Source organism: Triplophysa rosa, unplaced genomic scaffold, assembly GCF_024868665.1.
Source record: "Triplophysa rosa unplaced genomic scaffold, Trosa_1v2 scaffold224_ERROPOS671929+, whole genome shotgun sequence".
In the NCBI taxonomy this organism is placed as follows: Eukaryota; Metazoa; Chordata; class Actinopteri; order Cypriniformes; family Nemacheilidae; genus Triplophysa; species Triplophysa rosa.
This window is the reverse complement of record NW_026634240.1, coordinates 142,838-164,153: the sequence shown is the minus strand read 5'-3', so window position 1 is coordinate 164,153 and position 21,316 is coordinate 142,838. Positions and strand designations below refer to the sequence as shown.

At 38.8% G+C, this 21,316-nt stretch overlaps 1 protein-coding gene and 1 long non-coding RNA gene across 4 annotated transcripts in view; both read right to left on the bottom strand.

Annotated features, from left to right (window-relative positions):
• Positions 1-16,513, bottom strand: part of LOC130550041 (uncharacterized) — a 20,439-nt gene extending 3,926 nt beyond the window's left edge. The window contains exons 1-2 of the long non-coding RNA XR_008962316.1: positions 16,219-16,513; positions 11,536-12,086 (exon numbers count right to left, since the gene is read on the bottom strand). This is a non-coding gene — a long non-coding RNA (uncharacterized LOC130550041). The remainder of the gene's footprint in view (positions 1-11,535; positions 12,087-16,218) is intronic.
• map1sa (microtubule-associated protein 1Sa) overlaps positions 1-21,316 on the bottom strand; it is a 126,032-nt gene that overhangs the window by 35,891 nt on the left and 68,825 nt on the right. The gene's annotated exons all lie outside the window — the stretch shown is intronic.

Sequence of the window (21,316 nt, the reverse complement as noted above, 5' to 3'; positions counted from 1 at the left end):
TGAATATATCTGAACACTTTATATATACTGCATGTATTGAGTCATTTAGGAATTTCTTGCCAATCTTTCCCTCTGGTTTCATTATTTGCAGCGGTAGTACCACAGTTTCGTACCTTTGAGGTTTAAATTCTTCACACGTTTTGCAGAAGGTGGCGGTAATGCACCAACACGCTGGATGTTAACCGCCGTTAAACACATAAGAAGAAGAAGAGCACCAATCACCGCTCTCTTTTCCTTAGCAGATCGACTTGATCAAAGCTTGACTTTAGGGCTGCTGAATATTAGCGTGCACACACAATTATCTGAACTAGGTGAACCTGACTCAAATTAGTCAGATCACATGATCTTCAACTTCACTTTATGGAACCGAATTAAGCGTGACTGATGAGTTCGGTTCATTCAAATCAGGTGTTGGCTTTAATCTCCGCTTTTCTTAGCGGCCTTTTATGGAACAGCCCTCAGGTTATCAATTTCCACTAAACCCAAGAAATTTAAATATCAAATAGAATATTTCTAGTCTTTGAACGCACGCGCTGGCCCAAAGTTAACTTCCGGTCTGTGTTTGGTTATAATATAACTTATTTTGTATTAAGATGTAATTGTATATTAATTGTATTAAATTAAAACTACTCAACAGCTATAGATTCTTCGCGGACGTCTATACCGGACATTGGGCCACATAATGTTAGTTTATGTTATTGCTGCTGAAACCGTCTATAAATGTTTTTATTTAAACCAATATTTGAGTGTCACATCAACCATATTAATGTTTTGATGCTCAGATGAACTTTCTGAATTTGATTTATATTTTAGCATAATTTGATAATGCAATATTTAACTTGGAAAAAAGGCATTTTGAAAGACTTCTTTTTAGCTATATAAGACACCATGGACATGTAACAAAAGAAGTCATGTCCACAAGCCTAGCAACTTCTACTGCTTTTATCATATTAGACATTTTGAGAAGGGAGGAACAGCACTCTGACTGCTGTGATTTTTCACCATGCTGTTTTTCTTTGAGTTTTCTTTTCATGTTGTTCTTTTTTAAACATGATCTCACTAGTTCATCCCCCAGGAGACATTCATGGCACACTATTTAGTGCTCATCAGTCAGTGTTGATGAAAGACTTGCCACATTCATTCTAAGCATAGCAATGACTGAAACAACTAACCATTCAGAGTCAGCCCATTGTGAGGTGATTTAAATTTTCTCTGCGAATAGAGAAGATGGCCTCCAGATGAGTACTCAAATTCAGGTCAACCTCTGGTCATTCACACATATGAAAATGTCTCTTCAAATGAAATACACGTAATCCCAATTATTATGACTTAAATGGAAATTTAAAAAGAATCTATTTTGCCCTCTGTCTACATAACAATATACACAGTGGACAATAGCTATGTTTACAATTAAGCCATACTAATACGTTAATAATCAGATTGATGTCTTAAAGGGATACTCCACCCAAAAATTTTAATTCTGTTATCATTTACTCACCCTCAGGTTGTTCCAAATCTGTATACATTCCTTTGTTCTGATAAACACAAAGAAAGATATTTTGATATTTTGGAAAATTGTTAGCAACTGACATTTCTGGGACATCATTGACTATAGTAGGATAATTTTTTTTTTTTGTTCATGTAGAGCACAAAATGTCAGGAAAATGTCAGGAAAGCAAACAGTTCTGCTGTTTCAAGACAAACCATCAGCATGATTTTGCAATGATGCAATTGGGAACGGCATTCCACTTTGTATTTTGCAGTCACATAAGTGCATGTTGCAGATACAGAACCCCAAATAACGACACCACCTGTCTTTCATTTTGATATTTTGTGGTCCAGATCAAACTTTTTGCATGGAACACTCTGCTACACCCCTTGACCAGCATTCTGGCGTGGCTAGAAAGTACGGCACACGTTCATCTCTCATGTGGTCTACACCCCCCCAACCCCCCCCCCCAACTAACTACTCAAACCTGTGTCCTGCTTCCACCTCTACAGCAGCATGCAATGTTGGCTGCTCACTCACTGCATTTATGGCTTCACTTCAAAGCCCTTTACTGTAGCTCTTCCAGAGAGCACCACATAACTCAGCCAACATGAAAGCAAAGCCCATCATACATTTTACGAAAATTTGAAACAAACATACCGAAGCCAAACAAATTTAAAACATGGCAGAACAACGCCACTGTCCTGTGACCTTGTTTATCTGGTTTGCGGCGTCAGTTGTTGCAGGTTTCACTTGCTTCATTTAACACCAGTTTCCGTATAGTCTCAGGTCATAATTTCATAAACGTACACATGGTATGATGAGGTATTTGGTTTTTAGAAATGTGCATGGAGGGGCTAAGGTTAGTTTTTATATGTGATTTTATTTTTTAGTTTGACTTGGATGTCGACCATTGTTTTCTCTGTTTTGGCTTTTATAGGGGAAACTTGTAAGAATGCCGGTCAGCACAGGGATCAAAGATAAAATCAAAAACTTACTACAATGTTATATTTAATGAGGAGCTTTAACAAACAGTGTAAGACATTAACTGTGTGAACAAATTAAGTGACTCCATTTGCTTAACCTTGGAAAAACAAGCCATCATGTATATTGCCTATAGATAATTGAACATGATTTAGCTAATGTTTACAATGTTTAGTAAATGACTATGCACTGTGCAAATTTTAATCAGGGATCTACATTACAGATTGAACCTCGTCCATCTACATTCTTAGCAAAACGGAATTGAATGTTTTTCCATTCATGTAATGATAATTTGTAGATAACAATAGCAATAATAGTACTTTTACTGTCTGGCTTATTGGACTCTTCTCTCACCTTTGGAGTGCCATGGTGCTATGGATTTCATCTTTATTGTTTGGATAGAGCTGCTATTCAGAATGAAAGGAGAGCAAGAAACGCAGTGGAATTCTCTGGTTAGGACAAAAAGAAGATGGGAAATTATACAATACATACAATTATACAGTCGCTATTGTAAGATTAATGTCAAATATACAGAGCTCTCTGGCAACCTTAAAGCCTCAAAACCTTAAAGTGTGGGATTTTTAGCAGCCACTAGCGGTGAGTTTGAGAATTGCAACCAATCTCTCAGTCCTCCGCTCACCCTTCCCTTTCGAAGCACGACAGTGGCCGCCACAGTAAAAAAATTCACTCTGAGTTTATGCCCATTTGTAGCTAAAGCTATCAAACCACAGTTCATTTACATTGCTAAAGTTGGATTAGTTTAATGGTCCAGTAGAAAACAGGCAACTTTGGCGTCGCTTTGAAAACATTTGTCTTTCATTAGCACCTTCCATCTGGGAATAGCTACACCGATATTTATCCTGGATTTCTGCCGTCATCTGTCCCTATGTTGTCTGGCAGCATCATGTTTTTTCTTCTTTGCCGACGGAGATTCAAGTTTGTGCACAATACCCAGATAGCACAGGTACGTCTGTAAGATGTCTGCTAAAGATCTGGAGATCTGGAAAACACGTTTCAGAGATGTAGAGCAGATGAGCAAACAGCATCTGCCACATGTCTTGCAGATGAAAATGCAGACATCAAATATATGTCTGCCAGATGTACGTGTGCTATCAGGGTATGCACTGTCCTCCATTTGATCAAAAGTTCTTACAAAGAACGATCTACGCTTCGAATAAGCCAGACAACTACTACTAGTAAGTTATTACTTCTCCTCCTCCTACTACTACTTCTTCTTCTTCGTGTGTCTTCAATTTAGTGATGATGCAAGCTGCCTCTAAAAACACATTAAGAGCTGCTTTGTAGAGCTGTTTGTTCGTTTATGGCTACTGTACAAAACATAGCGGTGCAATATGGCAAATTCCATGTAACGTTATGTAGGCCCGCTCTGTATGTAGATAAAAAAAAAAGCTTATTCTAAGCTAATACAAACATCACAGTTCATTACGTAAGGTATTTATACACCTCTAAAGACATAGGGCCAGATTTACTAATCATGGCAAAATAGTGCGATAGCGCAATTTAAAAAAAGCTCCGATGGGTGTGGAAATTTCTGTGGGTGATTTACTAACAAGGTGCACATTAAAAAACCAAGGCGCAATATCTCATTCCCACAAGGACCAATGCAATCTACTAAACGTTGCACAAATTAGCCACATTCAATAATCTGCGGGTCGGGTGGATCATTAATATAAATTATTAATGATGAAAATATCAAGACTATCTAAAATGTAAACGTGTTCAAAACCTAATTTTCGCCAGGCACTGTATAGTCTCTCATCAAACTGTGTGTTGTGAGGGGAATGACATCACGCTGTCACTCTCCCCGGCATCCTATTTTCTGGTTAAATGAAATGAAATGGCTGTTTATCCATGCCTGTCAACATTTGGGTTACAGAATCTGGGAGACCTAAGCGTCCATTGCGTCCAAATTCGCTGTCGCCTTCCGGAGGAGTCCCCGTCTGTTCGTAACGCATCTGGGGAGTCCTCGTCTGTCCGTGCGTGCTCGCGTTCTCTGAGTTTACTGGAAGAAATGACAGGAAAAATGGGAGTGTTGACAGGAGTGTCTGTAACGCACACTATAAACGGTCCAAAAAGCAACCAAAACAATGTGGAAGTTGTAGTATGCTCAAATGCAAAATAAGAGGTTTTCCTCATTAATCTACTAATATAGGAATGCAAACTGACATGCGCCGCAGATCCCCATCTCTCCATCTGAGCAGCTCAGATTGTGAGATGGTGATTCATTTTTAACAATGGATTCAGGTGACATTAAATAAAGCCGCAAATATCAGTACAGTGACAAGCGCAAATCTTAGTAAATCACCTTGTGTGATTCATTTAAAGAGTAACTATTACAATGTCCTTAAAATTACATTTCATGCAGTGTGTGAATGTAAGCAGTTCAGACTTTGTTATATCACTTTCGCCGAAAGTTATTGACTTGAGTAAAAAGGACTTGACTCTGAATCATGCGAACGAGTTGTCTGTCATTCTAATTTCAGTTCTGGGTCAGATTTGCCTCACTCGGTGTAATGCCCACATACGTTCCATTTGCGACAGTGTACGCTGTAGACTAATCATAGCAGACTAGACCATCTGACCAATCAGTGTATCAGACAGAAAGGAGGGGATTTATAACTGCCTATTATTAGAAAATTTAACTGTTTTTACGCATTGTATGTAAGTTAACTTGTTGTTGGACACTCCATAAACCAAAGTAGGACCTTAAAAATCACAAAATATTTACTCTTTAAATATTCTCCTCCCATAAAGTTTGTGTCTGAAGAGGAAACTCCTACAAATGCAATAAGGTAAGTCGCAAAAACATCTGTGTCCATGCCTTTTCAGCGCTGCAAGCTGTTAGTAAATCTGGCCCATAGTTTTGTATATTTTATTGCATTTCTGTCTATAGATCCTCCTAAATAATCCCACACTCGACCTTTAATTTTGATTCTTGAATGTCTTTTGTATGACTCCACAACCTCCTCTTACATTACAAAAACTCAACATGCCATTTACTCAGTTATTTGATAAGTAGATAAAGGTCTCACAGCTGCTTTGAGATGGATCATGTAGCCCAGAAATAAAAGACTTGGAAGCAACCCTATTTACTTTACCGCCACTCAGATCCGGAAACATTTTTTAAGCAATCAACAGGAAATACCATCTGACTGATCACTTTGGATACTGGGGACACTGACAGACAGCACCACAAGAAGGCACACAGTCCTAGCAGTATATCAGTATCTTCTTGCTCCAAACTAATGCACAAGCTGTTAAATCATAAGCTGCAGACAGAAACCAGCATGTAAAAAGCTTCTTCAGAATACGGCTACTTTTGACTAATTTTTACTGATAACCCCAAGCTAGCCAGAAGCTGACATAGCCTGTCCACAAACAACAGAAAAATGAAGAAAGTAAATAATGTTAATAAAAGCACCACAAAGCCACTTTTTACACTTATCAGAATATAACCCTACCAATGGCTTACTCATAACTGTGTCCAACCATTCTCTTTAAGTGTTTCAACATCTAAAAAATTACATGTTTTACCTCTAAAACACCAGAAAGATTTTTCACTGGAAACTGTTTAATGTTTTACGTTTACAAGTGAGATGATTCATCGTCCCTCTTTTCACAAGTTCACATGCACTCTGTGCTGCCCATATAGTCATGGATGCAAGCAGCTTTGTCCTCAGCTGAAACGCAATAGTCTCCAGGAGAGGAAAGGCCGGGTTGCTCCAGATCTAATTTGTAAGGCCCTTTCCACCCCACCCTCACTTTTGGGTCCCAGATCATTTAGATTAATTTTCCCAGGGGTCCACCTCTGCTTCCTTCATCGTATACCGACCCTGTCTTTCACTCGCTTTGAAATCAGAAACTGGAATGATGAAGTTATTTATTATTCTCAGTCCTCCCCACTCATTCACCTCTGGAGGAAACGAAGAGGGGGAGCGAGAGTAAGAAAAGAGGCTTTCGGTGGAAAAGGGAGTTATTCAAATCTCCTCCTCTCTCTCTTTCCCTGTCAACATGATATTCGTTCTTCCCCTCGATATGTATCCAAGCTCAGCTACCGAATACACAGTGGCCAAATCTCGATTTGGCTGCCATGCAAAGTAAAAGCATGAAGGCAGCACAGAGCCCTAGTTATTCCCACAGAAGCAGACCTTGAAGTTAAGCCTGTGTTATTTTAAACATCCATACTCTCAACGACCATGTCCCATATTCAGATTTCTTTGAGACCATTCAATTTCCGGTCCAACATGACTCTAAACTTTGAGAGTTTTAAGTTTTCAAGAAGCCAGGTTTGTTTAATTTAATCTCCGGTGTCAGAGATTTCTGTGACTGATCTTTCCAGTTGGAAAGCAAATCCACCATAATGAGATCTCTTAAAGGGATACTTTACTAGCAAATCAAAATTCCCCCATGTTTTACTCACCCTCAAGGCATCCTAACTGAATATGTTTTTCTTCTTGAAGAATAATGCAGTCGGTGTTATAATACCACAAATAATTTTACTTCCAAGTGGTAGAATGGGAGTGAATGGGTGTTGACTTTTTGAAGCTCCAAAAAGTGCATCCATCGATCAATGGACTGCTCGACACGGCTCCGTGGTCTTAACAAAGTCTTCTGAAGTGAATCGATGCATTTGTTTAAGAGAAATATCCATATTGACAGCTCCATTAACATTAATGTCTAGCTTCCGTCATCTCTTGATTGCACGTGAACCAGAGGCTTGTTTTTCCGGCAGATGACGCAGGCGAAAATTCCGGTGACGAACGCTGCATTTTTCGTTTAGTTCCAATAGGATAGCGTATACTCTGGCGGGAGCTTTCATCACCGTCATTTGTTAGGACAGTTAGGATGCCTTGAGGGTGAGTAAAACATGGGGAAATTTTGATTTGCTAAGAAAGTTTCCCTTTAATCTCTCTTAATCACTGAGATATTGAAATGGAAAGCAAATTAAGGAATGGTTCACCCCAAAATTAATTTTAATGCATAATATACTCACCCTTATGTCATCCTAGTTGTAGATGACTTTCTTCAGCTGGATGGAAATAGAGTAATTTTGAAAAATGCCCTGGCTCTTCCTAGCTTGGCTTTAAAGCGTTCCCCAGGTTTGGATTCTTCAAAAAGTGCATATATACGGCATAAAAGTAATCAGACTCCAGAGGTTAATATAGTTTTTGAAGCGAAATGATACATTTTTTAATAAAAACAATTAATATTTTGAGTGTATTTAGTCGAGATGTCATGGCTCTGCCTCACTTAGTCATGTTTTTCTTGCTCCTGTGGCAGAGTCATGACAAAGCCTTTGGTTATGTGTGGAGATAAACATATTATTGTCCTTTTGACAATAAAATGCGTTCTCTCCAGTGTCTCGTCATTGGCCCCGCCCCTCTCGTTTCATGTATTGCTTCCCTGCCATGTCTAATGTTTCCCACCTGCCCTGTGTCATTATCCCTCGTTTGTCTTGCCTTTAAATAGTCCTCATGTTTCATTGTCCTGTGTTCGGTCATTGTGTGTGTACATAGTGTCTTTGGTGGCGTTCCTCGTTGTTGGTGTATCCTGTGCTTTCCTGGTTTCCCCCATGCTCGTGTTCCCGTTTGGATTGTCTCGTCAAGTTGAGTAAGTGTTTAGTTTAGTTTGTCAAGTATGTTTTGCTTAGTTTAGTGTGAGTCAGTCTACGTCCTGTTTAGTATCCTGTTTGTTTAGTTATACCCCCTCGTGGGTTTTTGTTTTGATGTTCTGTGTTTTGTTCATTTAAAATAAAAGCCCTTGTTAACCCCTTCATCCCCTGCTGCCTGCAATTGGGTTCTTCCACACAAACCGTGACAGAAATAGATCACTTTTTATTTTGAACATGTACAGATGAGAAAACAACATGCGTAATGGCAGCATGCTGGCTTCATTTATCTCAAGGATGAATCTCGTTGGTTCTCACGTGTTTACGAGCCTGTATCATTCTTGCAATTATATACTATACACATAGGCTGGTATAGGGGTGAGTAAATTATGGATAAAAATTAATTGTTGGGTGAATTATTCCTTTAACTGGCTTCATAAAAATGTCCTTTTGGGCGTTAAATAAAGCCGCAAATACCAGTACAATGACAAGCACAAATCGCCTTGTGTGATCCATTTAAAAAGTAACTTACAATGCAGTGTGTAATGTTTTTGTGTGTGAATGCAGGCAGTCTGCCAAGTTGTTAAGCCGAAAGTGAACAAAGTTATTGCGTTGAGAAAAAAGGACTTGACTGAATCACGTGAACGAGTCGTCTGTCATTCTAATTTCAGTTCCGGGTTGGATTTGCTTCACTCTGTGTAATGCCCGCCTATGTTCCATTTGCGGCGCTGTATGCGGTAGACCAAGCACAGCAGAATAGACCATCTGACCAATCAGATCAGAGTAGGCTGACAGAAAGGAGGGGATTAGAAAGATGAATCGCCGAACTAATCATTTGAGAGTCAGTCAAGAAGTAAGGTAATAATAACCGCCTATTATTAGAAAATGAAAGCGTTTTTACACATTGTATGTACGTAAACTTGTTGTTGGACACTCCATAAACCAAAGTAGGTCCTTAAAAATCACAAAATATGTTCTCTTTAAATACTCTCCTCCCATAAAGTTTGCGTCTGAAGAGGAAACCCCTACAAATGCAATAAGGTCAGTCACAAAGACATCTGTGTCCATGCCTTTTCAGCGCTAATTTTCAGTGCGTGCCTTGGTTTTAAAAAAGTATTTTTTTACGCCAAAAAAGGCATTTCCTCTGAGAAAAAGAAAAAGTCTGCAATCAGAAATCCGAGCTCTTGGGTCGACAGATTCCTCCAAGCACAATCTTTCTGGGTCATGCTTATCACCTTTTAATTTCTCTTAAGGCATAATATGCCCTTTTCACATGACGTCACGCATCTTCCTTTCTGCCGCGAAGCAGTGTATCGTTACTTCCGCTAGCACTCTAGTTCATAAGGTGGCGATAATGCACCTATAAGCTGGTTTGCCAACCGCCAGTAAAACTCAAGAAGTTACTTCCGCTAGCGCCTCAGAATGGAGTTTACCAAGTCCCTTGCACATCATGCCACAAAAACGTCTAGATGATGTAGAACGTCTTGCAGACAAATTTTTGCTAACGACAAGATCAAAGCTAGAGAAAGGACACAAATTCTTTGTTGAACAGTGCCTGTTTGATTATGAAGGTAAGTGTTTTGTTTTCATTTTGTGTTACTGAAGGTGCTAGCATAAGTACTTGAATACGTGTTCTGTCAGTTTTTTTTCCACTGTTGTTAAATTCCTGCACGACGGCAAAACGGAAGTTCTTCTTCTTGTTTGTTGCAAGACGGATGTTATGATACACTGCTTTGCGAAAAGGCAGAAGTTAAGTGACGTCATTGTGAAAACGGCCCATGGGAGAGATATCTAAGACAAAGTTGATTCTTCCACTATATGAACAGCAAAGCAATTATGGTCCCTAACTTTGGCCATGACTTTCAGTTGGCTGTCAGCAGAGCAGCTGTTGCCAAAGTACATCATAGCGGGGCATATGGATCTCATGGTCACTCAAAGCATTGCTTCCCCTTCCTTTACACAACACAATTCAATTTCAGTTTTATGTATTGACTGTTTTTCATAGTTTTTGAATCATTGCAACAGCTTTACATGCATTTAGCCAGTGGTTACTGTAGTAAATTGTAATAAATATGAAACAAAAAATACATGAAGACAAAATTCATCATAGTATATATAATACATGGTATTATTGCAATTGTTCTCTAAACGATGTACATTGATGAAACTGAAACAACTGAAATAAGTATTATGTTGGATTGTCAACCAAAAGCTGTAGATTGTTTAATTGCAGAATTCAATACATGGCTTTTACAGACTCAGGTTTGCTTGCATTTTAGTAATTCAACAAAATTTTAATTTGGATAAGAATAATTTGGTAAATAAGGATAAGAATATTCCAAACCCAGTTCAAGTGGAGAGATGCTGGTTTGAACAAAAAAAATCACATGTTCATTGAAGAAAGAATGTTCAGTCTAAATTGAGTGACATTCTGAATGGGGTAATGTAGATTAACCAGCTCATAACAAGATCAGTCTTATGTTTAGACAGAGGTTTGTGCTATCAGGTTACCGTCTCATGTGTGACATGGAGTGCTTTAACTAAAGACAGGAGACTTAAGCAATGCCAGAACCCATTTTCCCTCAGACAGTCGAGGACCACCGGATGTGTTGCTAACCGTGAGCTTACTGTGTGTTTTCAGGTTTAAAATAGGGTTTGTTTAAACTTCAAATTCTGCTCAAAATGGTGGCAGAGTTTTAGAAAAGTTGATAAAGCATGATTGGTTTTTGCCTAGTGAGATCGTGAACTTCTACAAGGTGTGCCAGGCTTATAAAGCTCTTTTCTGCTTCATGAGTCAAAGGAGAGGATAAGTGGCTTAAGGGCGAGGGTCATAAATCTTTGTTATTGTTGCATCACTGACATATGAGGTCCTTGCGGAAGCCCACTCTCATATATTCAAGCTCAAGTTCAGCTAATTTCTTCATGGGGTGTAAAGCATGGGTCAAGTGTCAAAGAGCCTATCAGGAAAGAGTGGTCAAGGTCATTTAACCAAGCTAGTTTGGGACAGTGTGATCTGTAGGTGTAGCAAATTGCCATTTAATGTGATTCTGTTAATGAGAAAAAAACGTAACCCATGTGCAGAGGCAACCGATTTCTCAGTTTCACTTTCATTGTTTAATGTCTAAAGATGGGATATGAATTTCTCAGAGGCAGCAGTTACATACTCAAAAACCATACCAGTTAGATGCTGTAAAGCAGAATGACAGAGGAAAGAAATAGTGGTTGAAGAAAATTAACTCAACTCAACTTTATTTATATAGCGCTTTTACAATTTTCATTGTTACAAAGCAGCTGTACAGGAGACACATTGACTACAAGCAAAACAATCAAAGTTGTACCTGCAAAAACAAGAAAAGGTTGAAAACACAGAAGACAGAGACACCCACACACAAAACACTCCACACACACAACACGCACCAACACACACAGACACACAACACACACACACACGTACGTACACGGACAAGTACGCACACACGCTCAGTGAGAGCACACATTTAGGATAAGGAGAGAGAAGCACAGGTCAAATATAACAGACTATAAATTCCTATATGCAATATTAATTAAGTAAAACTTTAAGATTCTAAAGCAGCCCCCCCGGTCAGGCAGATAGTGCAAAAACAGTATGCAAACGGTGGCGAGGAACCCAAAACTCTAATCGAGAAAAAAAACCTCAGGAGAACCCAGGCCCAACCAGGGGATTCCAGTTCCCCTCTGGCAAAAGCTGCTGCCTCTGCACAAGCTCCAGAGAACTTGCACAACAAGGCTAAATAAAATAAATAAACTTAATAATAAAATAAATTATAGTTTAAGATTATCATTAATAATCTAATAGCATTTGAAGTTTTGTGGTGAAGACATGTCAAGAGACCGCGTCCTTCTTTATCCAGCTCTATCATCTCAGCTCTTGTCAGGTCCCCACTTCCCATTCTCCGCTCTACCATCAGGTCAGGCCATGAACTGCATCCTGCTCGCTGTGGTAACCTTGGAACAATGAGACAAGACTGGCTGAGAGTAGAGTACTGTTCTGTACTCTTTGATGCAACAAGTACATCAGTTGTGTTTTTGGTTCCGGTTGATCTAACTAATGCAGCCTAAACCCTCTGAAGATTTATATTATGGAAGAGTAGTGTATGCAAGATTAAAAAGATGCGTCTTTAGTCTAGATTTAAACTGACAGAGTGTGTCTGCCTCCCGGACAGTGCAGGGAAGACTATTCCAAAGTTTAGGCGCTAGATAGGAAAAGGATCTACCACCTGCACTTGATTTTGAAATTCTAGGTATTACCAACTGACAGGACGCCTGAGAGCGTAATGCACGTGAAGGACTGTAATACAAAAGGAGTTCATTCAAGTACTGAGGAGCTAAACCATGTAAGGCTTTATAGGTAATAAGCAAGATTTTAAAGTTAACGCGATGCTTTATAGGTAACCAGTGCAAGGTTGACAGAACCGGGCTAATATGTTCATACTTTTTTGTACGTGTAAGAACTCGAGCTGCCGCGTTTTGGACCAATTGGAGTTTTTGTAATAAGCCTGCAGGGCAACCACCTAACAGCGCATTACAGTAATCTAGTCTTGATGTCATGAATGCATGAATTAACTTCTCTGCATCTGAGATTGACAGCATATGACGTAGTTTAGATATATTCTTAAAATGGAAAAACGCAATTTTACAGGTGTTGGCGACGTGGCTCTCAAATGACAGATTACTATCGAATAGAACGCCAAGATTCTTTGCTGACGACGAGGGTTTTATGGAACATCCGTCAATAGTTAAACAGTATTCTTGGTTGTTACTTATAGCAGTTTTCGGTCCAATAAGTAACACTTCCGTTTTGTCCGAGTTCAGTAATAAAAAGTTGTTACTCATCCAGTTTTTTATATCGACTATGCATTCCATTATTCGATGGAACTGCTGTGTTTCATGAGGCTTCGAGGAAATATAAAGTTGAGTATCATCAGCATAACAGTGAAAGCTAACTCCGTGTCGCTTTATTATATCTCCTAGAGGTAGCATGTATAATGCGAAGAGCAGAGGCCCTAAGACTGAGCCCTGTGGTACACCGTACTGGACTTGCGATTTGCGTGACACCTCATTGTTTATTGCTACAAATTGAAAACGGTCGGATAAATAAGATTTAAACCATTTCAAAGCTATTCCCTTAATGCCGACATAATTTTCGAGTCTATGTAGGAGTGTGCTGTGGTCAATGGTATCGAATGCAGCACTAAGGTCTAGCAGCACCAATAACGAGATACAACCTCGGTCAGACGCCAATAGCAGATCATTTGTAACTCTGATCAAAGCAGTCTCTGTACTGTGACATGCTCTAAATCCAGACTGGAATTCTTCATTGATGTCATTCCTTTGGAGGAAGGAGCATAATTGAGTTGAAACTACTTTTTCCAGAACTTTAGATATGAAAGGTAGATTCGATATAGGCCTGTAGTTCCTTAGTTCTCTAGGGTCGAGTTGGGGTTTTTTGACAAGGGGCCTTATAACAGCCACCTTATATGCTTTAGGCACATGTCCTAATGTCAGAGATGAGTTAATAATACCAAGAAGAGGATCTATAATTTCTGGGAGCATCTCTTTCAGTAGATTTGTAGGTATAGGGTCTAGTATGCATGTTGTTGATTTAGATGATCTAATAATTTTAGACAGCTCATCTTGATCTACGGTATAAAATAATTGCATTTTCTCCTTAAGGGCGCTGTAGTTAGTTTGTTCAGCGGGTTTCACTTCTGATTGCATTGTTATAATTTTTTCTCTAATATCTTGGATTTTATATGTGAAGTAGTTCATAAATTCATCACTGCTATGCTGATATACAGGATCAGAAGTCACTGACGATTTATTTTTTGTTAATTTAGCCACCGTGTTAAATAAAAACCTAGGGTTGTGCTGGTTTTCTTCTATTAGTGATGAAAAGTAGGCGGATCTAGAAGTTATTAGGGCTTTCCTGTATTTTCGAATACTATCCTTCCATGCTGTACGAAATACCTCTAATTTAGTTTTCTTAAAGTTGCGCTCCATTTTTCGGGCCGCTTTCTTTAGAGCCTGAGTGTGTTCATTATACCACGGTGTGGGGCTGCCATTTTTAATCTTCTTTAAACGTAGTGGAGCAACTTTGTCTAGCGTTACCGAGAAGGTGGAATTAAAATTTTCAGTGGTAATGTCAAGATCTTCAACGTTATTTCTCATGATTTGAGACAATTCGGGCAGATTATCGAGAAACGCATCTTTGGTAGTTGAAGTTATTGTTCTACCATATTTGTAACAATGAGTTTTATTTGCAGCCGTAGGCCAGTGAAGCAAACATAATACCAGATAATGATCCGAAATGTCTTCACTCTGCTGAAGGATTTTAACGTCGTCCACATTTATACCGTAAGACAGTATTAAATCTAAAGTATGATTACGAAGGTGAGTGGGTCCTGACACATGTTGACTAATGCCCATGGAGTTAAGAGTGTCTTTGAAAGCCATTCCTAAGGCATCTGTAACGTTATCTACGTGGATGTTAAAGTCACCAACGACAAGGAGTCTATCTGCGGCCAGTACTAGTTCTGATAAGAACCCACCAAATTCTTTAATAAAATCTGTGTGGTGCCCTGGAGGCCTATATACAATAGCTAGAATCAATTTAAAAAGTGTTTTATCTTTAGTATTAGGTGTTGAAACATGAAGAACCATGACTTCAAAAGAATTATATTTAGAGTTCGACTTCTGGGAAATGCTAAGAGAGTTATTGTAAAGTGCTGCGACACCTCCCCCTCTGCCTTTTAGACGAGGCTCGTGTTTATAATAATAATCTTGGGGGACAGATTCATTTAAAGCAATATAATCATCTGGTTTTAGCCATGTTTCTGTCAAACAGAGCATGTCTATTTTATGATCTGTTATCATATCGTTAACAAAAAGTGCTTTATTAGAGAGAGATCTAATATTTAGCAATCCGAGTCGTAACAGTTGATTATCTGTATTTTGTTCATGTTTAGTTTGTTTAACGTTTATTAAATTACTTTCAAGAGGTTTACGCATTATTTTATGTTTGCTAATCCGGGGGACAGACACAGTCTCTATTTTGTGATGTTTGGGAGAACGGATTACTACATGTTGTACATTTTGTGTATTCTGCGACGTGAGACGGCAAGCAGACAGTTGGTTAAGCCATACTGTCTGCTCCCTGACCTGGGCCCCAGCGAGTCAAGTTTTAGCATTAGCATTAAGACTTTTTGCCATATTTCTAGACAGGATGGAAGTCCCAGCCCAGGAGGGATGGAGACCATCTCGTTTCAACAGGTCAGGTCTGCCCTCAAAACTCTTCCAGTTATTTATAAAAACTATATCATTCTGCAGGCACCACTCAGACAACCAGCCATTTAGTGAATATAATCTGCTATAAATCTCATCACCACGATAAGCATTGAGGGGGCCAGAGAATATTACAGTGTCTGACATCATGCTTGCGAGCTCACACACCTCTTTAATGTTATCTTTTGTGATCTCCGATTGACGGAGTCGAACATCATTTGTGCCGACGTGAATGACAATCTTACTGAATTTACGATTAGCCTTAGCCAGCACATTTAAATTTGACTTGATGTCAGGCGCTCTGGCTCCCGGTAAACATTGGACTATGGTGGCTGGTGCCTCTATGTTAACGTTCCGAACAATAGAATCACCGATAACTAGGGCACTTTCAGCAGGTTTCTCAGTCGGTGCGTCACTGAGCGGGGCAAACCTGTTCGAGACTGTAATCGGAACGGTCGAGTGATGTTTTGTCCTGCGACTACGCCGTCTCACAGTCACGAAGTTTCCCAGCTGCGGGGGATTTTCAACCGGAACCGAGCTGTGTGCGCTAATGTTGCTCGCATCCAAAGTGTTTTCTATCGTCGTTAAACTCTTACTATCCTCAGATAAAGATTGGATGCGAGACTCTAATTCTAAGATCTTCTCTGTCAGCCTAACTATTTCCCTGCATTTATCGCATATAAAGCCCTCGCAGCTGACAGAGAAGGCTAAGCTAAACATATGACATGAGGTGCAAGTAACAATAATAGGAATAGAAGCCATAACTCACCGGATTTGAAGTGCAATTCCAACTTACCAAGGTTGCTCGATGGATCGTAGTATACTCGCTTAAAAAGAGAAACAGTTAGCACACAAGACAAACCAGAGGCAAGATGATATTCCACAGTGTAAACAGAAAGCAAGCTAACACGCTATTGCTATGCTAACGGCGTTAAGTTAACTATCACTTTTGGTTTAGAATCTTCAAGTAGATAACAAGAACAGGGTTATTGAGATATCAGGATAAGTTAGCAACGACAATAAAATACACTAATATTAGAGCGAAGTGGTAAGAGCACTGATACAAACGAGCCGCTGGCAGCGATGCAGGAAACAGGCTTTTATTTAAGCAAATGATGACTGAATTAAAATTTAGGGGTGACCAGTTCTTTTTTTAATATGTACTGAGGAATGTTTGGGTAGAATATTAGAGTCAAAAAAGCATAATGCATACGGTTTTGCACATAGCAGGAAAAAATTGAGAGGCACTTATTCAATAATGGCCTAATAAAAATCCCAAACTACGGTTGTTTCTAACTTCCTAAGATTATAGTGCCTTTGAAAAAGGCGCTCTTAGCTTTCACCCTTTTCATGACGTGGATTTAAGATGAGATCAAACACAAAAAGAAAACAAACCTTGATCAGATTATTCCAGGGCCTGGGCCTGGACAAGGAAAAGTGATGGGTATTATAGTGTGATGAATGGTGATACTGTACTTCCCGGCTAACAAACAACATATGCTTTCACTTTGCATTGGAGAAAAACATGATTTGGCAAAGATGGGAGAAGGTTTTTGGTGGTAATGAATATTCCTGTGTGAACAAGGCATTGGCTGACTTCAATTTCAGCTCTGCTATTTTCCAGCTTTTAGGAATCAGTGAATGTGTAAAAGCCATTTGACCATTTGGAAAAAGTGTGTGCTAAGTGAAGAAACAGCCGTTGGTGCAGTTCCAAAGTCATATAGAACATGATCCTAAATAAAGGATGTGAGGGGCTCTGTGAGTCTGTGTTTTTCAGTTTGTGCATGTGTGTGTGATGAGGATGATGGTATACTGTGTGCAATTTACGTTTTACTGATATCTTATTCTAACGGCTGTCATTTAATGCACATCGCATTGTGATGGCGGCATCTGTGATAACTATTGGATCTGTGGCTTTCCCAACATGTCCTATTTTCATTGTGGATCACTTGCATGGCATGGTGTTCTAAGCCCATTATGCTAACTTAGAGTCGAGGTCTTCTCATTGATCCCTGTGGTCACACAGAACCGCTGGCTATGGGCAATATAGATTAACAGGTGGAGAGTTGACTTTTCTGAACGGCCACCCATTTGTACACACAAAAACGGCCTTTTAAATTGAATTTGTGAATTCTGGTCTGGAAATGTATATGTAAACTCACATGACATGAGACACCATTACAATTTATCTTCTGAACGTATTTATATTTCTGTGTGGCTCATTCTGTCAAACAGGTGCAGTTTTGCAGTTGATATGATGGTTGTTATTTATCACATAAATAATTTAAGTGTAAATTGTATTTATGTAAACCAATTGTAATATATATTTTTAAGGTAAATAAATGCATTGTAAAATATTCAAAATGCCTACTGACAAACAGACAACATAAAGTGATACATTTTTGGCTGATTGTTGATTTCTTGAACATAAGGGTCCTATCTTAACGATCTAAGCGCATGGTCTAAAGCACACGGCGCAGGTGCACTCAGGGCGTATGTCTGAATCCACTTTTGCTAGTTTAACGACGAGAAAACGGTCGGCGCACCCGGGCGCATGGTCTAGCAGGTTGTCCCGATTCTCTTAATGAGTAATTGGTGTTTTTTGGGCCAAACATGCAATAAACCAATCAGAGTCTCATCTCCCATTCCCAAGAGCCAGTTGCGCTAGCGCCAATGAGGATTTCACTATTTACAGGAAGGAATTCGGAAGAGCGGACACTTCTCCAGAAAGGAAACGCCTCATGTGAGAGGTTATAGCACACTAGCAGACCATACAAGACAAGCCGGATTTTTATCTTTATGTCCACAATAATAATTTTACATTTTTATCCATTTATTTGTAATATTTGGCATTATTGTGTGCTGCTGCGCGTCCGTCTGTGTATAATAAGCAGAATGTACGAGCTCTGTGCACCCGCCTATGCGCATATTCCTAACGCGCTCTTTACATAGCCTAACTAAAAAAAATAGTGTCCTATTGACTTAAGACCAGTTTTGAGTTGGTCTTTCAGTTCCTCAATACCAACGCGCCGACAATGCACCTGAACACACCTCTTTTTTAGACCAGCACGCCCATGGGCGCACAAATGAGCGCAAATGCATTTGCTATTTAAACAACGTTGCACCAGGTGTACGATAGGGCCCTAAAGCAATAATCCCCCAGAGACCTTGGTTTTTATAAAAGCTAAGAGGCGTTGTTACACACGACATGAAGCGGCGTTCTAAACCCCCCTTAGTTGTTATAAACCCTGTAAACCAAGGCTTCACAGGGCATTTTGCTTTTATAAAACAATTATTTCATATACATGGTAAGCTTTCATAAAACAAAACACAGTACATAAAATGTAATGATATTAATAAAGAATATTATTGCTCTACCAATCAATGAAGTTAATTGCTCAGAAACAGAACAACAAACAATTTGTTAGCAGCAATTAATGCACTTTATAGTTTTGAGAATTTTACAACTTAGAGTACCAATCAGAATCAAGGGCCAGAATAAAATATGTTAAACCTTTTGTGAGGGACCCCTATGTATCAATCTACAGTATACTGTGTATGTGTATGTATGAAGAAACATTTAAACTGTTTGATAAATAAATTTGAAATTAAAGACAACATATTGCTTACAAACATTTTCATTCAAATGTATTTGTACCGCAGCAACTTTCACAATACATTTGTTTAATGGCAGCTGCCTTACAAATCTCTGTGAGTGAGATAAAGGGAACTGTAGAGAGAAAAACTCACTAGAGATTTACAAAACCAAAATAAATATGTACAGCATGTATGTAGCAAGTAAAACAACATTTAGAAATTAATTTGAACACTTAATCAAACTGTAATAATATTCAGTAGACCTTTTAAATTTTGCTCTCTTTTCCTGAAATTTTCTGGGGACCACTTAGAACCTCCATGGGACCCATCTTTAGTGGACCTAAAGATGATCATACAGTTGTAGCATCAGAGGAAAAATGGCCTCTTTGTCTTTTCTGGATGTTCAGATCTAATCCTACCTGGTAATTCATTCCTAGTACCATTTCCACAGGACACCTGCTTGCTGTGTAAATAAAGACTTATACGGCTGACCTTTTACACCGGAAGAAGTTAGAGTTGCAGTTTATTTAAATGCAGTTCAGAAAGTCCCTATAATCAGTGTGGGACAATCAATCATGAAACGGCTTGGTTCTGCTTCAGCCTCCGTTCCTTTCACTGCTTTACTGCCTGTCTTTTGTGTTCGACTTTTGTGGTTTCTCTATGATTGTAATTCACTCTACAGATAAAACTGGATGAAAGAACAGTACATCTGATATTTCAATAGCGAGCGTGTATGTGTATGCGTGTGATATAAATTTGAGTGAAAGGAATCTTGTTGCGGAAGACTGCATTTACACAGTCATGCTATTCCATAATGTGGATATGATGTGTTTTCACAGCCGCTGCGAGACATAGTAGGATATCCTGGTATATACTGTATATGCCAGGTTCTGCGTGGCTCAACCAGACTGATCTCAGTGTGGTCTATAGCCATATCCACAAGATCTGCAGAAACACTTCCTAACATGCTGGATTTGTTCAAGCGCATCAGGAAAATTCATACTCTTTAGATCTTTCACATCTTTAGAATCACAATTTTTAGCCTGTATGTATAGGCTAGTGCATATTGTATAAGGAATTTACTTTGTGTCTGTACAGTAGGCTATAGGAATTTTACATATTTGCCAGTAGAAATTTACCTTGGTTACATTTAGACTGTGATCAACATAAAGTAGACCAAAGGTGTGAAATTACAGCAGTCTTTCAAGAACACATGGCGCATACATGTGGTGCTGACTAGGGTTGGGTATCGAGAACCCGGGAAATTTCAAAGCAAATGTTCAAAAGTTTGGTTAAACTTTGTGAAAAAAGATGATAGCATTGCCACATGCAATACATGTGGTAAAGATATTTCGTGCAAGGGAGGAAGTACCTCTAATATGATGAAACATTTGCTTCAACACGGCATTTATCTGAAGGAATGCAGTCTCCCAGCATCGAGTCCTTCGGCTACAACACACCAGAAGCAGCTCATATTAGCAGCATTAGCAACATCTCACACTCGGGTACAAAATACAGATAGAGATGAAAAGACAATCAGTTTTGTTTAAGTTACTTTATTTTTTTTAAATAGTGATCACAATTAAATACATTCAGGAAGCTACAAGACAACATGTTCTAGTGTATTTAAATTATATTAATTTGAATTATTCATTCAATCACTTTTTAAAAATGAATTAATTCAGTGTTTTATTCACAAATAATTGTTCAGATAATGGACGATCCACCGTTTTGAACGACTCTTGAATGAAAGATTCAATAAAAAAATAATTTAAACACTTCTTATGTTGTATTTTTGTGTTATACTTAAATAGTTATGGTTTGTAATTGCTTCTGATTATTCCTTAATGGAAGTGTTGTTATTATTTGACGAATTGTCACAGTTAACAGTTAGCCTACTGGTTAGGTTATAGCCTAAATGTGCCAAGAATAAAAGGTAAAAACTTTTTTCTTTAAGTTTTCGCTATTTTTTCTCTCCCCAAAAATATTGGAATCGTAACAGAGAATCGATAAGAACCAGATTCAATAAGCAGAATAGGAATCACTAAAATTAAAACGATACCCAACCCTAGTGGTGACGCAGGAGCTGACTTTCACAATGCATGTGTTTGGTGCTTACAGAAAGCTGTCAGACTTCATCAAAAATAACTTTAAAAAATAACTTCTGAAGATGAACAAATGTCTTACGATTGTGGAACGACATGAGGGTGAGTAATTGACCCTTCGCTAAGCCCCGCCCTCCTTAGTTACAGTTGCTACGCCTGTCAAGCTTTCACGCCTGGCAAGTGTATTACAGT